This window comes from Schistocerca cancellata, chromosome 4, assembly GCF_023864275.1.
Source record: "Schistocerca cancellata isolate TAMUIC-IGC-003103 chromosome 4, iqSchCanc2.1, whole genome shotgun sequence".
NCBI lineage: Eukaryota > Metazoa > Arthropoda > Insecta > Orthoptera > Acrididae > Schistocerca > Schistocerca cancellata.
Genome location: NC_064629.1, coordinates 610,774,468 through 610,795,629, shown reverse-complemented (window position 1 = coordinate 610,795,629; position 21,162 = coordinate 610,774,468). Strand labels below are relative to the sequence as shown.

Below are 21,162 nucleotides of genomic sequence, written 5' to 3'. Positions count from 1 at the left end.
CTTGAGTCTTGCAGTTCCTAGCACCATAGTGACTATGATTTTGTTTTGCATAGCTTTTATTTACTTGAGATAGAGACCTGTTCAGCAACCAGATCCACGGGTAATCCAGGTCCCAGTTGTCTGGATCCCCTGAACATGAGATGGAGAATATTTTTTGTAAAAGAGACAGTAATGAGAATGTGCAGCGGACACAGATACAGAAAGGAATGAATGTGCTAATGGAATTACAAGGAAGCAACCAAGAAGTTTAATGTAGTGTAAGAAATTTATAGTATTTAAGATTGATAGCATCTTGGGAGCGTGTCACTTGTTTTGTAATTTGATGGTGGTGGTAGTTCACGGTGGGGAGCCAGTTCTGAGCAGCATCCGAGGGGCTGGCTCTTTCCTGTGAAGGGGGCAAAGCAAACTATGTAAGAAGCATTGTGTTAGTTACTGCTGGCCGGTTAGTGCCGTTTGGTGACATATAAGTTATAGCAAGATATACGTGAAATGATTGCAAGATGGGCTAGCTTTGCTCTGCAAAACCTGCACCACACAGTGGTAATGGCCAGAGCGGGCAGGACTGTGTCACCACACTAGGGTTAGTACTTTTCTACGAGCTACGTGAGTGGGAGCCAGGCAATAGTGCAACAGATGCACCCCAGAGTAGTATAAATAACTGTGAATTTTGAGGCAGAGGCATTTGGTGCCCAGCAGTACTACCACAATGCCAGGGCTACGCGAGACGACAAGACACCTGAAAGCCTCCAGCTGCATTAGTGGGTTTGAGATGGGGATGGGGCAGCAGCCTCTTGCACTAAGCCCACCTTGGGGGCTTGGCACAATAGCACAGCAGACTTACCTTCTATGCCAGCCACTGTCAGACTCCTGCCAGGAAGCAGCGCGTCATTCCCTGTGCACAGCAGTCTTCCCTCACCACTGTGGAAGACACGAGTTGTCCCTGAGCATGGGTGTTCATCATCAGAGGGTCAATGCAACAAGAAGAAGGAGTGCACTGTTGATGTCAGAGCTTTGGCTTACTGACAGGCTGCCGGCTTTCTTCCCAGGTCTGACAAAAAAAAATGGTTCAAATGGCTCTGAGCACTATGGGACTTAACAGCTATGGTTATCAGTCCCCTAGAACTTAGAACTACTTAAACCTAACTAACCTAAGGACATCACACAACACCCAGTCATCACGAGGCAGAGAAAATCCCTGACCCCGCCGGGAATCGAACCCGGGAACCCGGGCGTGGGAAGCAAGAACGCTACCGCACGAGCACGAGCTGCGGACCCAGGTCTGACGTCAGCATTGCTGGGCACCAGTGCAAGTACCATCCATCTCATTGATTATGGAGAAAAGTTATAATTAAAATTAAAAGCAATAAAGTGTCTTTTCAACTACCTGTCTGTCCCTAGCCCCACCGGCCCACCACTCAGCCCCCCCCCCCCCTTTCAGCCAGCCAGGCCCTACAACAACAACATATTCTCAATTTCGGAGAGCCAAGTGGTTGTTCATTCTTGAGTGTGTCATGCTTTGTGTTTTTCCAGTTTTATAGGTACATGCAGTGCCTAGTCAGTCAAGCATGATTGGTTGCATGCTAACAACCCTGCCCCTCCCTCCCTTCTCCATCACTGCAGTCTGTCAATTACAAAGTTATTGTATTTGATTGATTGGAATGTTTCTTAAGCTGTTATCTTCTCATTTACAGTTGTACATTTCACATTATTAATCGTGAGCATAGTGGTCAAGTATATGAGCTGTCTGACTTGTAAACAAATAACCCAGCTACCTACACTCAGTTCAAACATAGGAATGATCGTGGATACAAATCAAGAGGCAATACAAGAAATAACACATATTTATTTAAACAATAATTGCAATAATCCAAAAATAGGTACAATGTACAGCAGATGCTGGATTACACATTAAGAACAAATTCATATTACACCAGTGTAGTCAGTATAGAGGATGGTGTGGCCTTCACAACTGAATGGTGCCTTACAGTCTTCCTGTCAGCTGCCTTCGCAAAAACATTGACAAACAAGCCTCAGTGAAAATCTAAGGGACACATTTTAAAATAATTACACACATGGTGCTAACAAAATAAGCCATCAGTCACACTTCAGTATTAAAAGGAGATAACAGTTAGTAAGAACAGACTTGCTCTGCGAGTGTTGCCATGGTTAAGTACTTCAATTATTAATTTAATAATGACTCATCATCAGAGAATGACTCTGATGATGAACGCCCATGCCCAGGCATGGCTCATGCCTTCCACAGTGATGATGGACGACTGCTGAGTATGGGGCACTCAATGGCTAGAAGAGCCCCATCTGCTATAGGAATTTCAAATGTTTAGCTAGCAAAATTTTAAGGAAGTAAATTGCTCTGTGAATATTGCCACAATTAAAAAAAAACTTAATTGAACTTAACAATGACCAACAGTATCATATAAATCTCACAGTGGCTAGAAGCACCTAATCTTTAAGAAAATTTAAAAATGTTTAACCAGAAAAAATTATAAGGAATGTTCTTTCACATAAATCGCAAAGGACTAGTGTTACACAATATATTAAAAATGTAACTCTCATCCTTGACTTACCCAAAACTCTGAATGGAAGCCAATCAAAGCTATTTAGCTTTAATCACTCTAAAGGCACAGTTACCGAATAAGTTGTCATTAACTAAGGATGTGAGCCAGAAGGAGCAGATTAATCTGTAGACAAGTTTACTAATCAAGTGGATGCCTCCAGCCCTCGAAATCTAGGCAATCTAAAAAGACAGGTATCTACCACAGTTTCATTCGAACTAGTGAGGCACTGGTTCATATGCAATTTCAGTCTCTTTACAAGTAGATACCAAATCACCATTTCATGCATCGAAGCGTTGATCAATTTTCGGTATTAAACTCCATCATCCATGTAGAAGCATCCACCACAGGCTAGTCAATGAAGGGCCTGTCAGCTCCGTCAGTTGCACCAATCGGCCCTACAAATAACATCAGTATGACTGGGCTGTATTTGCCAACAAACACTACAGTTGTCACGGTTATCTCTTTGCAAGATTTATCGTCGACCACAAATGGTAGCTGCCAGTCCATTAAACAGAGACAAGTCGCAGAGCCTCACACTAGCTCTTGCCTCTAACGTAGTCAATAACTGATCCATGCCGCAGGCTTCGTGTATCACCACCTCCTTGTGATTCACCATGGTAGCAACGCCTCAAGCGCAGCCACAGTGTTTGCTAATCAAGATTGGCTCAATATACAGTGTGTAAACGGTATAAGGCGCCAAAATTATACAGATAGTACATCTCGGTGTGCTTGACAAAAAAGTCTAATGACATTTTCTTGTATCATGTACTTTATTTTTTTATTATTAAAACCTAATGTTCGTAGGATAGATAGTATACGCATTTCTGTAGTACACGGCGTACCGAGCTTATTGCCTATAATGACGGGCAACGAGCCGACCAGAGGATTTGAAATCATTAGACGTGTACAACGACGTGGTGTGATAATCAGGTGGTACCGAAAAAAGGAATGTAAACGATTTTTGGGTTGTCAAGAATGTGCAATTCGCTTTACGTGAATTGAATACAACCAGTTTCTCAACAAGTCGATAACGAAGGCCGTAGTAGTAATGACAAGCTAATATCAAACACAATGTATTTCCATTTGTACAAATTCAATAAATCACCAAGTAGATAGTTGTACATTAATTACAATCAACTGTTTCACCTTTTTACGGCAATGCCATAACGAATACTAAATTCACATTATTTTCCTTCTGTACATCAACATCGTAACGAAAAGAAAACCCATTACTTCGTTTCCTCTTACACCAATACTACAATAAATGTTCGAAATGACCACCATTCGCTTCTACACATGCTTCATTACGGCGAACCCAGTTTGGTCGCATTCGTTCACACACATGCACATTGGCCTTTATGGTATTGGCAGCATCTAAAATCTTCTGCCTCAATTCGTCCACATTATTTACTGGCTCAGCATAAACAAGTTCCTTCATATGGCCCCAAAAGTAAAAATCCAGTGGATTTAAATCAGGGCTGCATGCTGGCCATCGACGTGGACCCGAACGCCCGATCCATCCAAAAATCTGCGTACTCTGTGACCAATGTGGGGTGGAGCACCATCGTGGAGGAACCACATGTTATGACGTATGCGTAACGGAATGTCTTCTAACAACGTCGGTAACAATGTTTCCTCTAGAAACGTTCGGTAATAGTTACCAGTCAAACGTGCAGGTAAAACATAGGGCCCAATAATGTAATTATCGAGCATACACGCCCACACATTTACGGAAAATCGTCGCTGAAAATGTGTTGCCACTACGTGGCGAGGATTGTGTACACTCCACGTGTGCATGTTATGGAAATTAGTTATTCCGTCGCGAGTGAAACACGCTCCATCTGTGACGCGTATTTTGTTGACAAAATCATGCTGCGCACTGTGTAACAAAAACCACTCTGAGACTTCACGTCGTGGAGGGAAATCTTGTTCTTCCAATGCTTGTACGCGTTGAATGTGGAAAGGCCGCAGACGCTCCTCTTGCAAAGTGCGATGTACCACAGTGTGCGATATACCCACGTGGCGGGCGATGCTTCTAGTACTCTGAGAAGGAATCTCCTGGGTGCGGTCCAGAATTCTTTCCTCAGATTCCAATGTACGATCGGCGCGTTGTGGGCCTCTGCCTTCTGCGCGGGGCAGTAAAGAGCCAGTATCTCACAATCTAAGGAAATTAAATACGTACTCGTCAGTTGTATTCTGTAATGATGTATCAAAAACGGAAAGCATATCAGAACAGAAGATACGTTTCGCATACGGACGAAAATTTACAAAGGTGCAGATAACTACTGCACTTTATGAAGATGTAAATGCATAATAATCGCATACAAGTAGAGAATTACAATGACACAAACCTTTGGTGCACAGCAGCAATTGTCTTTCGTCCAGGAAGTCGTCGTCGTGGGAAGCGTTCTCGATAAATTCGCACAACTGCCCTCGGAACAACTTTTTCCTCACTATGAATTAAATGCATATCGCATAGTTCAGCTATAGTAAATCTCCTTTCCATTCTAACAGTTAGCACACTGGACTCGCATTCGGGAGGACGACGGTTCAATCCCGTCTCCGGCCATCCTGATTTAGGTTTTCCGTGATTTCCCTAAATCGTTTCAGGTAAATGCCGGGATGGATCCATTGAAAGGGCACGGCCGATTTCCTTTCACATCCTTCCCTAACCCGAGCTTGTGTTCCGTCTCTAATGACCTCGTTGTCGACGGGACGTTAAACACTAATCTCCTCCTCCTCCTAACAGTTAACAGAATTGCTATAACAACTGCACAGGTACTCGCCTACTGTCGTCGCTTGGTGTATTACAATGACGCAGCCACTCAGGCCGCAGTTGCCTATGTGTTTACGATTTACGCTCGCGATGTCAATACGCGCAGCGGGCAATAACAGGAACCGATTGAAACTTCCTGGCAGATTAAAACTGTGTGCCGGACCGAGACTCGAACTCGGGACCTTTGCCTTTCGCGGGCAAGTGCTCTACCAACTGAGCTACCCAAGCACGACTCACGCCACGTCCTCACAGCTTTACTACTGCCAGTACATCGTCTCCTACATGGCAGAAGTAAAGCTGTGAGGACGGGGCGTGAGTCGTGCTTGGGTAGCTCAGTTGGTAGAGCACTTGCCCGCGTAAGGCAAAGGTCCCGAGTTCGAGTCTCGACCCAGCACACAGTTTTAATCTGACAGGAAGTTTCATATCAACGCACACTCCGCTGTAGAGTGAAAATTTCATTACAGGAATCGATTGCTTACGTACGTGCACGGCCAAGTATCGACTTTTCCAAAACCATTATCCTGAGACGAACTGTTTTTTTCGGGAACAACCGTAGGAAATACGCAAACATGTTACTAGACTTGTTTGTCAAGCATTGCGAGATGTGCCATCTGTATAATTTTGGCGCCTTACACCGTGTACACCCTGTAGATATCATAACTGCTTTGAAGTAATTAGGACTGATGACCACAGATGTTAAGTCTCATAATGCTCAGAGCCATTTTAAAGTAATTATCTCAAATTATAATTTAATACATAAATATGAAGTGACTTGTAGTGGTACAACACAAATAATTATTTCCTACTGTTTTAACTAAACCATCTTTCAGCTGGTTTTCTTGCCATTATTATTTATTTTCACATTGAAATACTTTGACTTTGTCCTTGGCTGGTATCAGCCTCTGATACTGACAAATACTGTAGAAAATCATTAATAAAAACAAAAAAGCCCAATCCAGAGACTTGGTGGTATTCCATAGCTGAGTTTCCTGTATGAAGAGAAACTATTCTGTTTTTATGACATAACTACTTGCTTTCCAGAAATCAGTTGCAGGCACTTCCATGAAAATCATAATGGTTTAATTTCGTAAAGAAAGGGGCACAGTGTATTACCTCATAAGAATTAGTTCCATCTAGAAACAGCTCACAGCTTAACCTACTAAGATCTATGGCACTGAAGGCTTGCTTCAGGAAGTGAGAGACAGGTGTTTCAGTTTATCTGTTGTCATTGAAACTGTTTTGTTCAGTCAATAATAGCTTATTTTTATTTACAAAGTTCAATAACCTCATATACGAGGTATGTCCACAAAATAAGTTCCGTTTGGTTATATAAAACAAACGTGTACAGATTCAGAAAAAATATTTATTGTACAAAAATCTACAACTGTTAAACTACTTTTCTACATAGCTTCTGAAATTTTGTAGGCACTTGTCATAGCATGGCACAAGTTTTTGTACGCCTTTTTCATAGAAGGTTGCCGACTGTGTATTCAATCATGTGGTAACATGTTCTTTCAGCTCATCATCATCGTTCAAGTGTTGACCACCAAGGACAGCGTTTAGGTGTAAGAAGAGATGAAAGTCGCTAGGAGCGAGGTCCAGGCTGTACGGAGGATGATCAAACGCGTCCCAGTAAAATTCCCGTAAGAGTTGTTTGGTCACATTCGCCGTGTGAGGTCGGGCATTATCGTGGAAAAATATAACACCTTTTGACAGTAATCCTCGACGTTTGTTCTGTATTGCGCGGCGCAATTTCTTAATGGTCTCGCAGTAACCATGTACGGTGATTGTTTGGCCTTGTGGAAAGAAATCAATCGGCAAAATGCCTTTTATGTCCCAAAAAACGGTGCACATGACTTTTCGAGGTGTCAAGATTTGCTTGGGCTTAACCTTCGTTGGGGATGAAGTGTGCCTCCATTCCATTGATTGCCGTTTTGTTTCAGGGGTGTCGTATGATACCCAAGTTTCATCCCCCGTGACTGTCCGAGAAAGAAAACCATCGCCTTCTTCATTGTAGTGTGTGAAAAACTGAAGTGCACTGCCCGTCCGTTGTTTTTTGTGTTCTTCAGTAAGAATTTTGGGTACTCAACGTGAGCAAAGTTTTTGAAATTTAAGTTTTTCAGTAACATTTTCATGAATTAGTGATCGCGATATTTGCGGAACTTCCAGAGTAAGGGCACTAAGTGTAAACTTACGCCGGCCCCGGTGGTCTAGCGGTTCTAGGCGCTCAGTCCGGAACCGCGCGACTGCTACGGTCGCAGGTTCGAATCCTGCCTCGGGCATGGATGTGTGTGATGTCCTTAGGTTACTTAGATTTAAGTAGTTCTAAGTTCTAGGGGACTGATGACCACAGATGTTAACTTACGGTTGTGCTTAATCTTATCTTCACTTGTGTGAACCGCATCCGTAACCACAGATGGGCGTCCACTTCGTTCTTCATCGTACACTTGATCACGTCCTTCATTGAACAGTCTAACCCGTCTTCTAACTATTGAATCACTCGTAGCATTTTGTCCGTAAACCTCGCAGATATGCGGATGAAATTCCTTTGGTTTAACTTTCATTGCATTTAGAAAACGAATCACAGATCTGATTCAACACGCGGCGGCATTTTCAATTACGGCTGACATTATAAAGAAGCACTAAAAAAAAGCAAATGTCGACAGCAGCGATCTGAAAATGGCGTACACGTCTTCTCGTTGAGTCAGAGTAACTGCCGCGCATGCTCGGAACTGCGATCGTAGCAATGCCGCGGATAGAAATAGAAACGAAACGTACTTTGTGGACGACCCTAGTATAAATGTTTCAGTTACACCAACAAAGAAAATTAGATGAGACGAGCATGCAATTTTGTGTATTATGCATTCCATCGTATTCGAGAACTGGTTTTACTGGTAATTGTTTGAAGTTTTTTGAGCATATGCTTGTTCTGAGTGGAGATTTTAATTTGCCGGATATAGACTGGGAGACACAAACGTTCATAACGGGTGGCAGGGACAAAGAATCCAGTGAAATATTTTTAAGTGCTTTATCTGAAAACTACCTTGAGCAGTTAAACAGAGAACCGACTCGTGGCGATAACATATTAGACCTTCTGGTGACGAACAGACCCGAACTATTTGAAAAAGTTAACGCAGAACAGGGAATCAGCGATCATAAAGCGGTTACGGCATCGATGATTTCAGCCGTAAATAGGAATATTAAAAAGGGTAGGAAGATTTTTCTGTTTAGAAAAAGTGACAAAAAGCAGGTTTCAGAGTACCTGTTGGCTCAACACAAAAGTTTTGTCTCAAGTACAGATAGTGTTGAGGATCAGTGGACAAAGTTCAAAACCGTCGTACATTATGCGTTAGATGAGTATGCGCCAAGCAAGATCGTAAGAGATGGAAAAGAGCCACCGTGGTACAACAACCGAGTTAGAAAACTGCTGCGGAAGCAAAGGGAACTTCACAGCAAACATAAACATAGCCAAAGCCTTGCAGACAAACAAAAATTACGCGAAGCGAAATGTAGTGTGAGGAGGGCTATGCGAGAGGCGTTCAATGAATTCGAAAGTAAAGTTCTATGTACTGACTTGGCAGAAAATCCTAAGAAATTTTGGTCTTATGTCAAAGCGGTAGGTGGAGCAAAACAAAATGTCCAGACACTCTGTGACCAAAATGGTACTGAAACAGAGGATGACAGACTAAAGGCCGAAATACTAAATGTCTTTTTCCAAAGTTGTTTCACAGAGGAAGATTGCATTGTAGTTCCTTCTCTAGATTGTCGCACAAATGACAAAATGGTAGATATCGAAATAGACGACAGAGGGATAGAGAAACAATTAAAATCGCTCAAAAGAGGAAAGGCCTCTGGACCTGATGGGATACCAGTTCAATTTTACACAGAGTACGCGAAGGAACTTGCCCCCCTTCTTGCAGCGGTGTACCGTAGGTCTCTAGAAGAGCGTAGCGTTCCAAAGGATTGGAAAAGGGCACAGGTCATCCCCGTTTTCAAGAAGGGACGTCGAACAGATGTGCAGAACTATAGACCTATATCTCTAACGTCGATCAGTTGTAGAATTTTGGAACACGTATTGTGTTCGAGTATAATGACTTTTCTGGAGACTAGAAATCTACTCTGTAGGAATCAGCATGGGTTTCGAAAAAGACGGTCATGTGAAACCCAGCTCGCGCTATTCGTCCACGAGACTCACAGGGCCATAGACACGGGTTCACAGGTAGATTCCGTGTTTCTTGACTTCCGCAAGGCGTTCGATACAGTTCCCCACAGTCGTTTAATGAACAAAGTAAGAGCATATGGACTATCAGACCAATTGTGTGATTGGATTGAAGAGTTCCTAGATAACAGGACGCAACATGTTATTCTCAATGGAGAGAAGTCTTCCGAAGTAAGAGTGATTTCAGGTGTGCCGCAGGGGAGTGTCATAGGACCGTTGCTATTCACAATATACATAAATGACCTGGTGGATGACATCGGAAGTTCACTGAGGCTTTTTGCAGATGATGCTGTGGTATATCGAGAGGTTGTAACAATGGAAAATTGTACTGAAATGCAGGAGGATCTGCAGCGAATTGACGCATGGTGCAGGGAATGGCAATTGAATCTCAATGTAGACAAGTGTAATGTGCTGCGAATACACAGAAAGATAGATCCTTTATCATTTAGCTACAAAATAGCAGGTCAGCAACTGGAAGCAGTTAATACCATAAATTATCTGGGAGTACGCATTAGGAGTGATTTAAAATGGAATGATCATATAAAGTTGATTGTCGGTAAAGCAGATGCCAGACTGAGATTCATTGGAAGAATCCTAAGGAAATGCAATCCGAAAACAAAGGAAGTAGGTTACAGTACGCTTGTTCGCCCACTGCTTGAATACTGCTCAGCACTGTGGGATCCGTACCAGATAGGGTTGATACAAGACATAGAGAAGATCCAACGGAGAGCAGCGCGCTTCGTTACAGGATCATTTAGTAATCGCGAAAGCGTTACGGAGATGATAGATAAACTCCAGTGGAAGACTCTGCAGGAGAGACGCTCAGTAGCTCGGTACGGGCTTTTGTCAAAGTTTCGAGAACATACCTTCACCGAAGAGTCAAGCAGTATATTGCTCCCTCCTACGTATATCTCGCGAAGAGACTGTGAGTATAAAATCAGAGAGATTAGAGCCCACACAGAGGCATACCGACAATCCTTCTTTCCACGAACGATACGAGACTGGAATAGAAGGGAGAACCGATAGAGGTACTGAAGGTACCCTCCGCCACACACCGTCAGGTGGCTTGCGGAGTATGGATGTAGATGTAGATGTAGAACACGTTGCTATAAATATAAAAATAAAAATTATGTTTAGCACAAGGCGGAGCTTAAAAACCCAAACTGAAATAAGTATCTCTCAGAGTAAAAATGGAGAAAATTGAACATTTGTCATCGGGAAATCAGTAGAGATTCACTACTATAATTTTGCAACTACCACTACTTTCTAGTTTGATGACTTACTTGTAAATACTGAAAATTCATAATATAAAGACGATACCGGCGGTGTTACTGAACGTGCAAAATACACTGATGCGTAAAACTTAGGGACGAAAGTAACTTTCGCGCGACGTTTGACTGCTATGTAACACAGGTCGATGAAACTTGGACTACTCATACATACAAATGTTCAAATGCGTGTGAATTCCTACGGGACCAAACTGCAGAGATCACAGATCCTTAGACTTACACACTAACTTACTAACTTACGCTAACGACAACAGACACACCCATGCCCGAGGGAGGACTCGAATCTCCGGCGGGAGTGGCCGATAGAAACAAATGCTACAGTAAAGTACATAAGGTGTATGATACAAATACGCAATGAGACGAACATAAACGACACTTTTATTTAATGAAAATAATTACATTGAAATTACTGTGATTCATGACAATCCCCAGGACATTACAAAAGACGAGACACGGTTGCGCGTGTGATCACCACGGACGGCAATGCACACTCTGCAACGCGGATAGGCACTTGGTGCAGGGATTTGCAACTGACCCTCAACACAGACAAATGTAATGTATTGCGAATACATAGAAACATGGATACTTTATTGTATGATTATATGATAGCGGAACAAACACTGGTAGCAGTTACTTCTGTAAAATATCTGGGAGTGTGCGTACGGAAAGATTTGGAATGGAATGATCAAATAAAATTAATTGTTGGTAAGGCGGGTGCCAGGTTGAGATTCATTGGGAGACTCCTTAGAAAATGTAGTCCATCAACAAAGGAGGTGGCTTACAAAACGCTCGTTCGACCTATACTTGAGTATTGCTCATCAGTGTGCGATCTGTGCCAGGTCGGGTTGACGGAGGAGATAGAGAAGATCCAAAGAAGAGCGGCGCGTTTCGTCACAGGGTTATTTGGTAAGCGTGATAGCGTTACGGAGATGTTTAGCAAACTCAAGTGGCAGACTCTGCAAGAGAGGCGCTCTGCATCGCAGTATAGCTTGCTGTCCAGGTTTCGAGAGGCTGCGTTTCTGGATGAGGTATCGAATATATTCCTTCCCCCTACTTATACCTCCCAAGGAGATCACGAATGTACAATTAGAGAGATTAGAGCGCGCACGGAGGCTTTCCGGCAGTCGTTCTTCCCGCGAACCATACGCGACTGGAACAGGAAAGGGAGGTAATGACAGTGGCACGTAAGTGCCCTCCGCCACACACCGTTGGGTGGCTTGCGGAGTAATGAGATCCATATTGCATGAGCTTTATAGAATACCGTTATTTGTTTTACAATTAGCGCCATACAATGTTTTATTTGTTTTTTTTTGGTTTTGCTGATTATTTACTGGATAGAGAAACATAGTACCTTCAGTTAAGTGGATTTGTTATTATTTGCATCAGTTTTAGTCTTAATCACATTTTGAACTGACCACATGCCCCTCCATATCCACATGCAGTGATGCCTGTTGGCTGAGGATGACGCGGCGGCCGGTCTGTACCGTTTGGCCTTCATGGCCTCTTCAGGCAGAGTTCAGTTTAATTTTGTGCTACAGTTGTCTACTGTTAATTAAATATTTTCGCTGACCATATGGGATCTTTGTAAAGAATGAAGAAAGAACTGTGGATGCTATATGGTCTACTTTGTTTTACCCATATTGTTATCAACAACTACCTAGCTTGATTGCATATTGTTAGCTGGCGTTTACTTCTTTCTTTTGTAACTTCCCCAACGGTATTTCTGCAGATTCTTAAATTTCCTTTCATGTCTCACAACTGCCCTCTCCTCTCCACTTTCCTGCCCGTCTCCACTTCCCTTCTCCTCTCCATTCTCTTGCCATTCCATCTCCTTTTCCGTACACTCTCCACTTCCCAGTACTTCTCCACACTATCTCACCTGTCTTGGCTTGTCACAAAAGAGTCATCAAATGATAACACTTAATGCTCAAAAGACAAGAAAAGTGGCCTAATGTTGTAGAAAAAAGGATACAGGGGAAAACAAAAGAACTAGTAAAGTTTGTAAATAAGTCTTTTTCAGTACTACAGTGAAATTGTGTCAAAAATCACAAAAGACAGACATTTTGACTGAACCGTAACTCTCTATCCATAATAGTAACAAAGTAGCAGCACAGTTCATAAAATGTTCTGGGCTACTGTATCGTTATCAAGCCAATGTTTAGTTCCCATCTATGGAGGACATTTCCAAGGGGGATCACAGTTTCTTTGAGTGTCTGATTGATACCCTGACTCGCTACTGGCTGCTGCAAAATTTTGTCTGCATGTGCACCTTTGCAGTGGCACGGCGTAACATGCTTTCAATACTCGAGCAAAATTGACCATTGTCGGTTGCCGTTGTCAACTGTTGTTATCACCCCTTGGTGGAAAACTAGTACGCACTTTTAGCACCAGGATCCAAATGTCATTCAATTTCAAGTCATCGTCCTTCCTATTGAAATTTCTGGGGTGTTTAACAATATCTATGACTTCTGTGTGTAGCATTTCATTGTAGCGTCTTGTGGCTGCCTGTATTTGGCTCCTATCAAAATGAATGTGGTGGCCTTCTGCCCCCTGCACAGCATGTTCCGCAACAGCTTATCTGTCAGTTTCTCCCCTTCTGCAGTTGTCCCTGTGCTCATCTATTCGATTTTTGATCGTTCTTTTTGTAGTACCCGTGTACACCTCCCCACAACTTCATGGAATCCTATAAATTCCTGCTTTTACCAGCAGTTTGTGAGCATTCTTGGCCCTTCATTAAGGATACTACTGACCACGTACGAAAAATCTTAACAAAATGGAACATTGCGATATTCTAGAAAGCCACCTGGAAGATACAGAATCGCCTAAAATTGGCCAAGGATACTCACAAACCGCTGGAAAAAGCAGTTGTGGGAAAGGGTATGTGGGTACTACAAAAAGAACAGTCAGATGACGACTAGAAGAGCACAAGGGCGATTTTAGAAAGGGAGAGATTGAGAGATCAGCTGTCATGGAACATGTTTTTAACTAATTAACTAACTCCGTCCGAACAGGGCATTGGAAGGATACCAACCGGGCGGCGTGCCATCCTCAGCCCACAGGCGTCACTGGTTGCAGATATGGAGGGACATGTGGTCAGCACACCGCTCTCCCGGCCATGTGTCAGTTTACGATACCAGAGAAGCTACTTATCAATCAAGTAGCTCATCAGTTTGCCTCACAAGGGCTGAGTGCACCCCGCTTGCCAACTGCGCTCGGCAGACCCGATGGTCACCCATCCAAATGTTAGCCCAGCTCGACAGCGCTTAACTTCGGTGATTTGACGGGAACCGGTGTTACCACTGCGGCGAGGCCGTTGGCGTGGAACATGTTTTGTAGACAGGAATCCACCATATTCATTTTGATAGGACTCAAGTACTGGTAGCCACAAGCGGATACCATGAAAGGCTATACAGAGAGACAATAGATGTTGTTCAACAGCCCAGCAATTTCAGTAGGAAATTTAACGATAGCTGGATCCCCGTGCTGAAGATGATGTGTACTATCCTTCCACTATGGGGTATTGGCAACAATGGACGACAGCAACCAACAACAGGCAATTTCACTCAGTTATTCAATGCATGTGATGTCACGCCACTGTGTGGAAGTAGGAGCAGCAGTGAGCAGTTAGCAAGAAAATTGGGGGAGGGGAGTGTGTCACCCAGGCCATACTACAATTAAAGTTAAATTTTTGTGAAACATTTACCACAGGGACGGCCAAGATTTCGGCTCGCGGGCTACGCCCAGGATCGAGTGCCAAGGCGCTTGGCCTTGCTTCGTGTTTCCCCAACGCCAAGCCAGACTGAGCGTGAGGATGGGGAAGAGGGGGAAATTGCGAACGGGCCGTATTTACATGGCATACAGTTGCACTGCATACTATTTGGTTTTATATCTTGCGACAACATAGGTTCACAAACAAAAGTCGTGCGGTAGCGTTCTCGCTTTTCACGCCCGGGTTCCCGGGTTCGATTCCCGGCGGGGTCAGGGATTTTCTCTGCCTCGTGATGGCTGGGTGTTGTGTGCTGTCCTTAGGTTAGTTAGGTTTAAGTAGTTCTAAGTTCTAGGGGACTTATGACCACAGCAGTTGAGTCCCATAGTGCTCAGAGCCAGTTGAACCATTTGAACCACAAACAAAACAAATTTTTAGTATTAGTTATTTTTATCTCACTGAAGACATAATGTACTTTTTATCTGGTACAAACTGTCGTCATACGGACAGACACAGACAATTTCACACAGTTTTTCACTCAAGTTGCCACGTAATCGTGACTTCTTTAGTTTCATAATTGAAAAAAAAAGTCTCACACAAATATGTCGATCGAAATATTGTAGCACTTTTGCAACCTCATTATGGAGACTTGGAAACTCTACATGAGGAAAGCAATGTAGACGTTTGAACGTAAAAATAATTGTCGTTAAAACTGGAATTGCCTTGCAGGTCAGTCAGTTACATCTGCACACGTACTTTGGCACTTTCAACTGAAACGGCGAACTGTCTCAAAAACAGCTCTGAAACAGATGTAAGATTGGCACTGTGCTCAAAATCTTTGTAAAACTAGCCTTGTAATTCTTTCAAGGTCACAATGAATTCTTCAAACGCCGCGTTTTCTTTAATGCCAGTGAGCTTATGGAACTGGACTGTCTTTTGTCAGAGTGCGTCCCTTCCACAATGCGAATTTCTTTTGAAATGCATCCCCACCAAATCAGAAAGAAGTTACCTTGCTGTGGGCAGTGTGCAGTCAAGTCCACTTAAAATGCGAGAACACTCCATTGCGGATGTTCTAATTTTCGTTCTTGCACTCCTTTGACCTTAATATATTCGTCAATAGTCAGTTTTAAATCTAAAAATCGTTCCAGGTATGCCCCTTGACTTATCCAACATGCTTTGTAGTAATGTATAAGGTATCCATACCCTTTGTTCTGTTCCAGTGAAAACTGTTGCATCTGACAATGGAATAATGCGTGCGACTTCGTTATCTATCTGCACCACCAATTTCTTCCGTGGTACAGGCCGACAAACTTGGCACTAGTGATTTTTGATATACAGAACAATGAATCCCATCTGTCAGTCGTTGTAACATTTTGCTCTTTCATTGTCAACTAAATTTCCAAATTCTTTCTGCATGATTTTGTAATCTTGTTTCATAGCGAATATGTAGTATCTGTCGCTTATGTGAATTGAGACTTCTCATCCCTCTCTTCTGTCATTCCTACGTTTTAAAGGATTGCGAAGATAGCTCGTTAGCTGCCTGTTTTCGTACGAACAGCCACAGGATTTGTGAACGTCCTTCACACCGTGAACAAATTGGGAAAGTTAAACAGCGTTGACAGTGCGATTCCGCCGAACTCAAGATAGTTGTAGCGACCGAAAAATGCAGCACCGCAAGGCTTAATGAAACGTCGTGGCGTTCTGCGTTACTTTCGAGCAGGACCAAGCAACGCCATGTGACAGGCCGGGGTTTGGCCCGCCCGTTGCCTGTACTTGCTGCACGCGTCAATTTGGCACGCCGTGTGCGTCCCGGCCTTATCAGATTCGACGTACATTAATATACTAGTTTCTTGGGGTAGTACTTAGGACCAAGACTGGTTTTGATCGACACCTGTAACTGTGCAGACAGTATTAGAAAAGTGGAAAACAGAATCTTTGTTGATAATAATAATAATAATAATAATAATAATAATGCAATATAACATATACCGTACAGTTAAAAGGAAGTCACGCTTGATCAAGGTCCGCGTCACTGTCCATTTTTGACCAGACATAACGTCTGAGAATAGAAAGAAATAATAATAATAATATTTTAATCCCAGATGAAACAATGATTCCTTTTCAGTTATTGTTCAGTGTTTGTGGCAGTGCAAGTCTCAGCCTTCTAAATGTAACGAATTTGCTCATAGATATACTTCAGTTTATAGCAGGCTAGTAAATGTACCCTATCCAATCGACGTCTTTGATCTTATGCATTGGATTTGGAAAGAGCTCAGGAGAGCAAAGAGCAGGGCTATTGAGGGCAACATTTATTATTTTGTACTGCCTGTTTAATAAATGAGTTCAATGGTAGTAAGACTTTATTCGGCCTAACACTACAGCTGCTCATGTATTGGAATATATTTACTAATTTTTATTGTTAAAAGTATGATATAGTATCATATGTTGTCCAGATTTTACAAAGTTTCAGCAAACTTATTTGTTGCAATCCTCAGTCTGTCTGGATGACTGCCATAGGCTTGCAGTGGCAGATTGCTGAAATATCACAAAAATCTGGAAAAGGGAACCAGACAGAATACATCTTCATCAAAACTTAACAAGGCACCCTGTGGTCTGTGGCAGATGGTGTTTCTGGTATCATTATAATTTCGCCCTCCCCGTTTCCATTTGCAAATGGTCTGTGGGAAGAACAGCTGTTGATGAAGCTCGATATGAACTTTAATTTATCTGATTTAGACATTGTGGTCATTTTGTGAGATGGATGTGTGAGGAAGTAAGATGGTACTCAACTTTTATTGGAACATATGCTCGCAGAATTTCAATGATAACCTTCTCTGTGATGCACAATGCCTGTATTTTAGCACCTGCTACTGGAGTTTGTTGAACGTCTCTGTAACACTTTCACACTTACTAAACAATCCTGTGAGAAAACGTTCAACTCTTCATTGGATCTGCATTACTTATTCTATTACTCCAACCTGGTAAGGGTACCAGGCTGGAGAGTAGTGCTCAAGAATCAATTTTACAAGTGTTGTGAAAGATACTTCTTTCATGGACGAATTTAATTCCCGTAAGATTTTTACAGTGAATTTCAGTCGGGTGTCTGCTCTTCGTACAACTGATAATAAGCGATTGTTCCACTTTAGGTCAGTCTGTTTGGTTACTCCCAGGCATTTTACGCAAGTTTTGCCTATTTGTGCCCAATATGGGACATTTATATACATTCAGGCTCAAATGTCAGTCCCAGCACCAATCATTGACCTTCCATAGATCTTCTTCTATTTTGCTACTGTCCTCTGTTGTTTCAATCATCCTACAGACAACAACAATGTCAAATATCGTACAGGAACAGCAGGCCTCACAAGTATCAGAACAGTAGGGTTTATAAGCTCCTAGCTCCAATAGGAGTGGAGATACAGGCAAATGTTTTTTTCCAGCCCGTGGTGAATAGCCTGGCCTGCATGATAGACATGTTGTGTGGGAACGGTATCGGCCTGCCAAATCAACCTGCTTTGCAGGACATCAGGCACAAGAAATGGCTCTCCAGGCCCCAACATGTAGGCTGCCCTGAATTACAGGCGTGTTGTGTTGGAGTGGTATTGGGCTGATTTATCAACCTTCTTTGCGTGGCGGCCTGTACATCTGGGGCAAATAAATGATGTTAAAGCCACTGATGTGTCGCCTGCCCTGTGTTACAGGTGTTTTGTGGGAGTAGTATCGGCCTACTTTATTAAACTGTATTTCAAAGGGTACATATGCTGATGAGCATAGGTGGGGACAGGTTGAGATGTATAGAGAAGGGGATTGACAAAACGAGGGGGAGGAGAAAATGGACAGAGAGGAGGGAATTCGGGGAGATGCATGAGGCATCTGGAAGGTGTAGAGGATTAGTGGGTGGTTGGGAAAGGAAGAGGGGGAGTCAGAGATGGAAAGAGGGAGTGAGCAGGAAGATGTGGTCAGAGAAAGGGAGTGGAGGAAATAGACAAAGAGAGGTGGAGGAGAAGATGCAGAGACAGAAAGAATGGGGAGGGGGAGTTAGACAGGTAGAGGTGGGAGAATGAGGTGGACAAGGAGAGGAGGAGGAGAGGGTGTGTTCAGTATATGTGTTGAACACATATGCAGGCAAAACTGAGGGAAAAGTCGAGTTATTTGTACGTATTGTTAACGGTAGTGGCTTTATAACACTCCCTCGTGACTCCTGATATCTGTCGATTTCATCCTCTTAAGAACAATATGTTGTATTCTATCTGCCAGGAAGTCCTGAATCATGTTAAAAATCTGGTATGATACTTAGCTTGTATTTTACTTACAATGTGACAATGCAAAACTATATATAATTCCTTCCAGAAGTCAATTGACTCAGCATCAACCTGAGTGCATTTGTCTGTGGTGCTCTCGGTTTCACAGATAAACAGAGTGAACTGAATTTCGCATTATGTCAGTTTATGGAATCCATATTTGTTTTAGTAGTGGAGAGTCCCAAAAAAATCATAATTTGTGACTGTAGAATATGTTCCATAATTATACAACAGATTGATGTCAGCAATGTAACCGTACTTTTACCTGTGTCTGTCCAATGAAGCTTCTTGAAAGTGTGGTTGACCACCACTTTTTCCCAATTGCTCAGTAACATTTGCACTCAAGTGATTTATAATAGACAACTACTAGAAGGGAAGACCATATTCTTTTACATAATCTCTGTAGAATCTAACAGGTATTGTATCCAATCCAAATGCTCTCCATTATTTAGCAGTTTTACTTTATTTTCTTTTCCACAATCACTTATCTCAATATCTGTCATTTTGGCGTTCCTGAAATTATTGAATAGATGTACAGTGTACCTTTTTTCGGCTATTGTTTGCCAACTACACTTCGACTGAGCATAAATCTGTAGTCCAGCTCTCTGTACTTATAACTTACAGCAGGAACCGGCCACAATTTAAGGTGTGCTTTACATTGTGAATACTCAGCCACAATTTTATAAAAATGTCAGTATTTGACAAAATAGTATGCAGCTCTCTTTGCTTTTGTAGTAACTTCCAAACACTGCTCTTGAACCATGTTGGGTATTTCTATAATTGGAAAACCGAAGTCTCCCCCTGTTGCAATATTATAATGGAAAACATACTGGAGGTATTCCCTAAGTTTTCTCTGAAGTACTCTGCCAATATAGTCTTTAAATGCATCAGATTACCATGTTTGATCAGCCTTTATTGCCTATCCTCACCCAGATTTTTTCACATTAGCATTCCGTAATGACCTCACTAGATATTATCGAGTTCTTATGGCAGTCGATATACCACAACTGTTGGCATGCAGCCTGTTTGTACAATATGTAATCTGTATTTAAGATTTCACTGATATTCACTTTCAGTTTCAGAGTGGGCATTATTACCTTTAGTAAAGATACTGGAACCTTATCATGAATGCTGCACGTGCATGCCACACACATCCTGGTGGCCGCATAGCCACTTCTTTTTGTAGTATATACCTGACCTATTGAGGTGGGCCCTAAATTTCTCCACTCAATAGCAGAGGTTGAAAAATTCACATCAAAGATTGAATAAGAATTATCTGAGCCTCTGGTTAAGACTTACTAATTAGCTCCAAACCAGAGAACCATGATCGATACTGGGTACAGTGCTGTAAATAGATGACTTTGCTTCCACCTCATGTGTGGGCCTGTCTTTGCCAATTCAGTCAACTATCTAAAGAAGAAAGAATTGCCTCGAAACTCATGTACAAGAGTCATTCGTGCTGAGATGAGCAGCAATTTGCAGCTGGATGTATTCAATACGTGCCAACAGAATCTCCTCCATGTCTTGGCAAGCATACTGTATGCACACTGGTCTTCTTTCCCAATCTGCATGTTATTTCCATCTCCATATGAGCAAATGTACTCATCTTCTTGTGTTTTCTGGACTTGACAGGGTAATCAGCCACTAGTGAAACAGATATTGCATACCTGGTGCATAGGCATAAGTGGGCAGCTGTGCAGTCATTTCCAACATTCGCCTTCTGCCTAGAGATATGTGAATCCACCACTGTCTGCCAGTTACACTCGAGTGAGGACAGACGAGTGAGTAGTTCCAAATCATACCCTTGGGAAACTTAAAAATCACACATTTACATGATACTCTGGTAGAGAAAGCAAATTGAACCGTAAAAGATGTTCACAGTTGATCAACATGCAATAAACTAACATTGATCACACAAAGAAGTGCATTACATTGAGGTGACAAAAGTCATGGGATATGCTAGGCACATGTAGAGATGGCAGTAGTATCGCGTACATGTTGCCCACTGCTGTGAATTCATCTGGACACTTATAGGATATATCATCTGTTTGGACTATTACCAATATTTCTTCAAAATCCAGACAAGCCAGAAGAGAATGCTGGTAATTGAGAGCTCTCCAGCATTTGGTGTTTAATAGGACCCTTCAGGCAAATGCCAATTATTTAGGGAAGGAAGCACAGTATCATTATGTTATCGTTTCTGACAGGAGGAGGAAACTCTGCCAGATGCTCTTCTTCCTCCCCTTTAATTCTTCATCCCCCTGTCTCTTCTTCCACCTCCTCGTACATCCTCCCTTC

General features: G+C 42.4%; 1 protein-coding gene across 1 annotated transcript in view; it reads left to right on the top strand.

The window, feature by feature from the left end:
* LOC126184444 (probable C-mannosyltransferase DPY19L1) overlaps positions 1-21,162 on the top strand; it is a 227,090-nt gene that overhangs the window by 163,511 nt on the left and 42,417 nt on the right. The gene's annotated exons all lie outside the window — the stretch shown is intronic.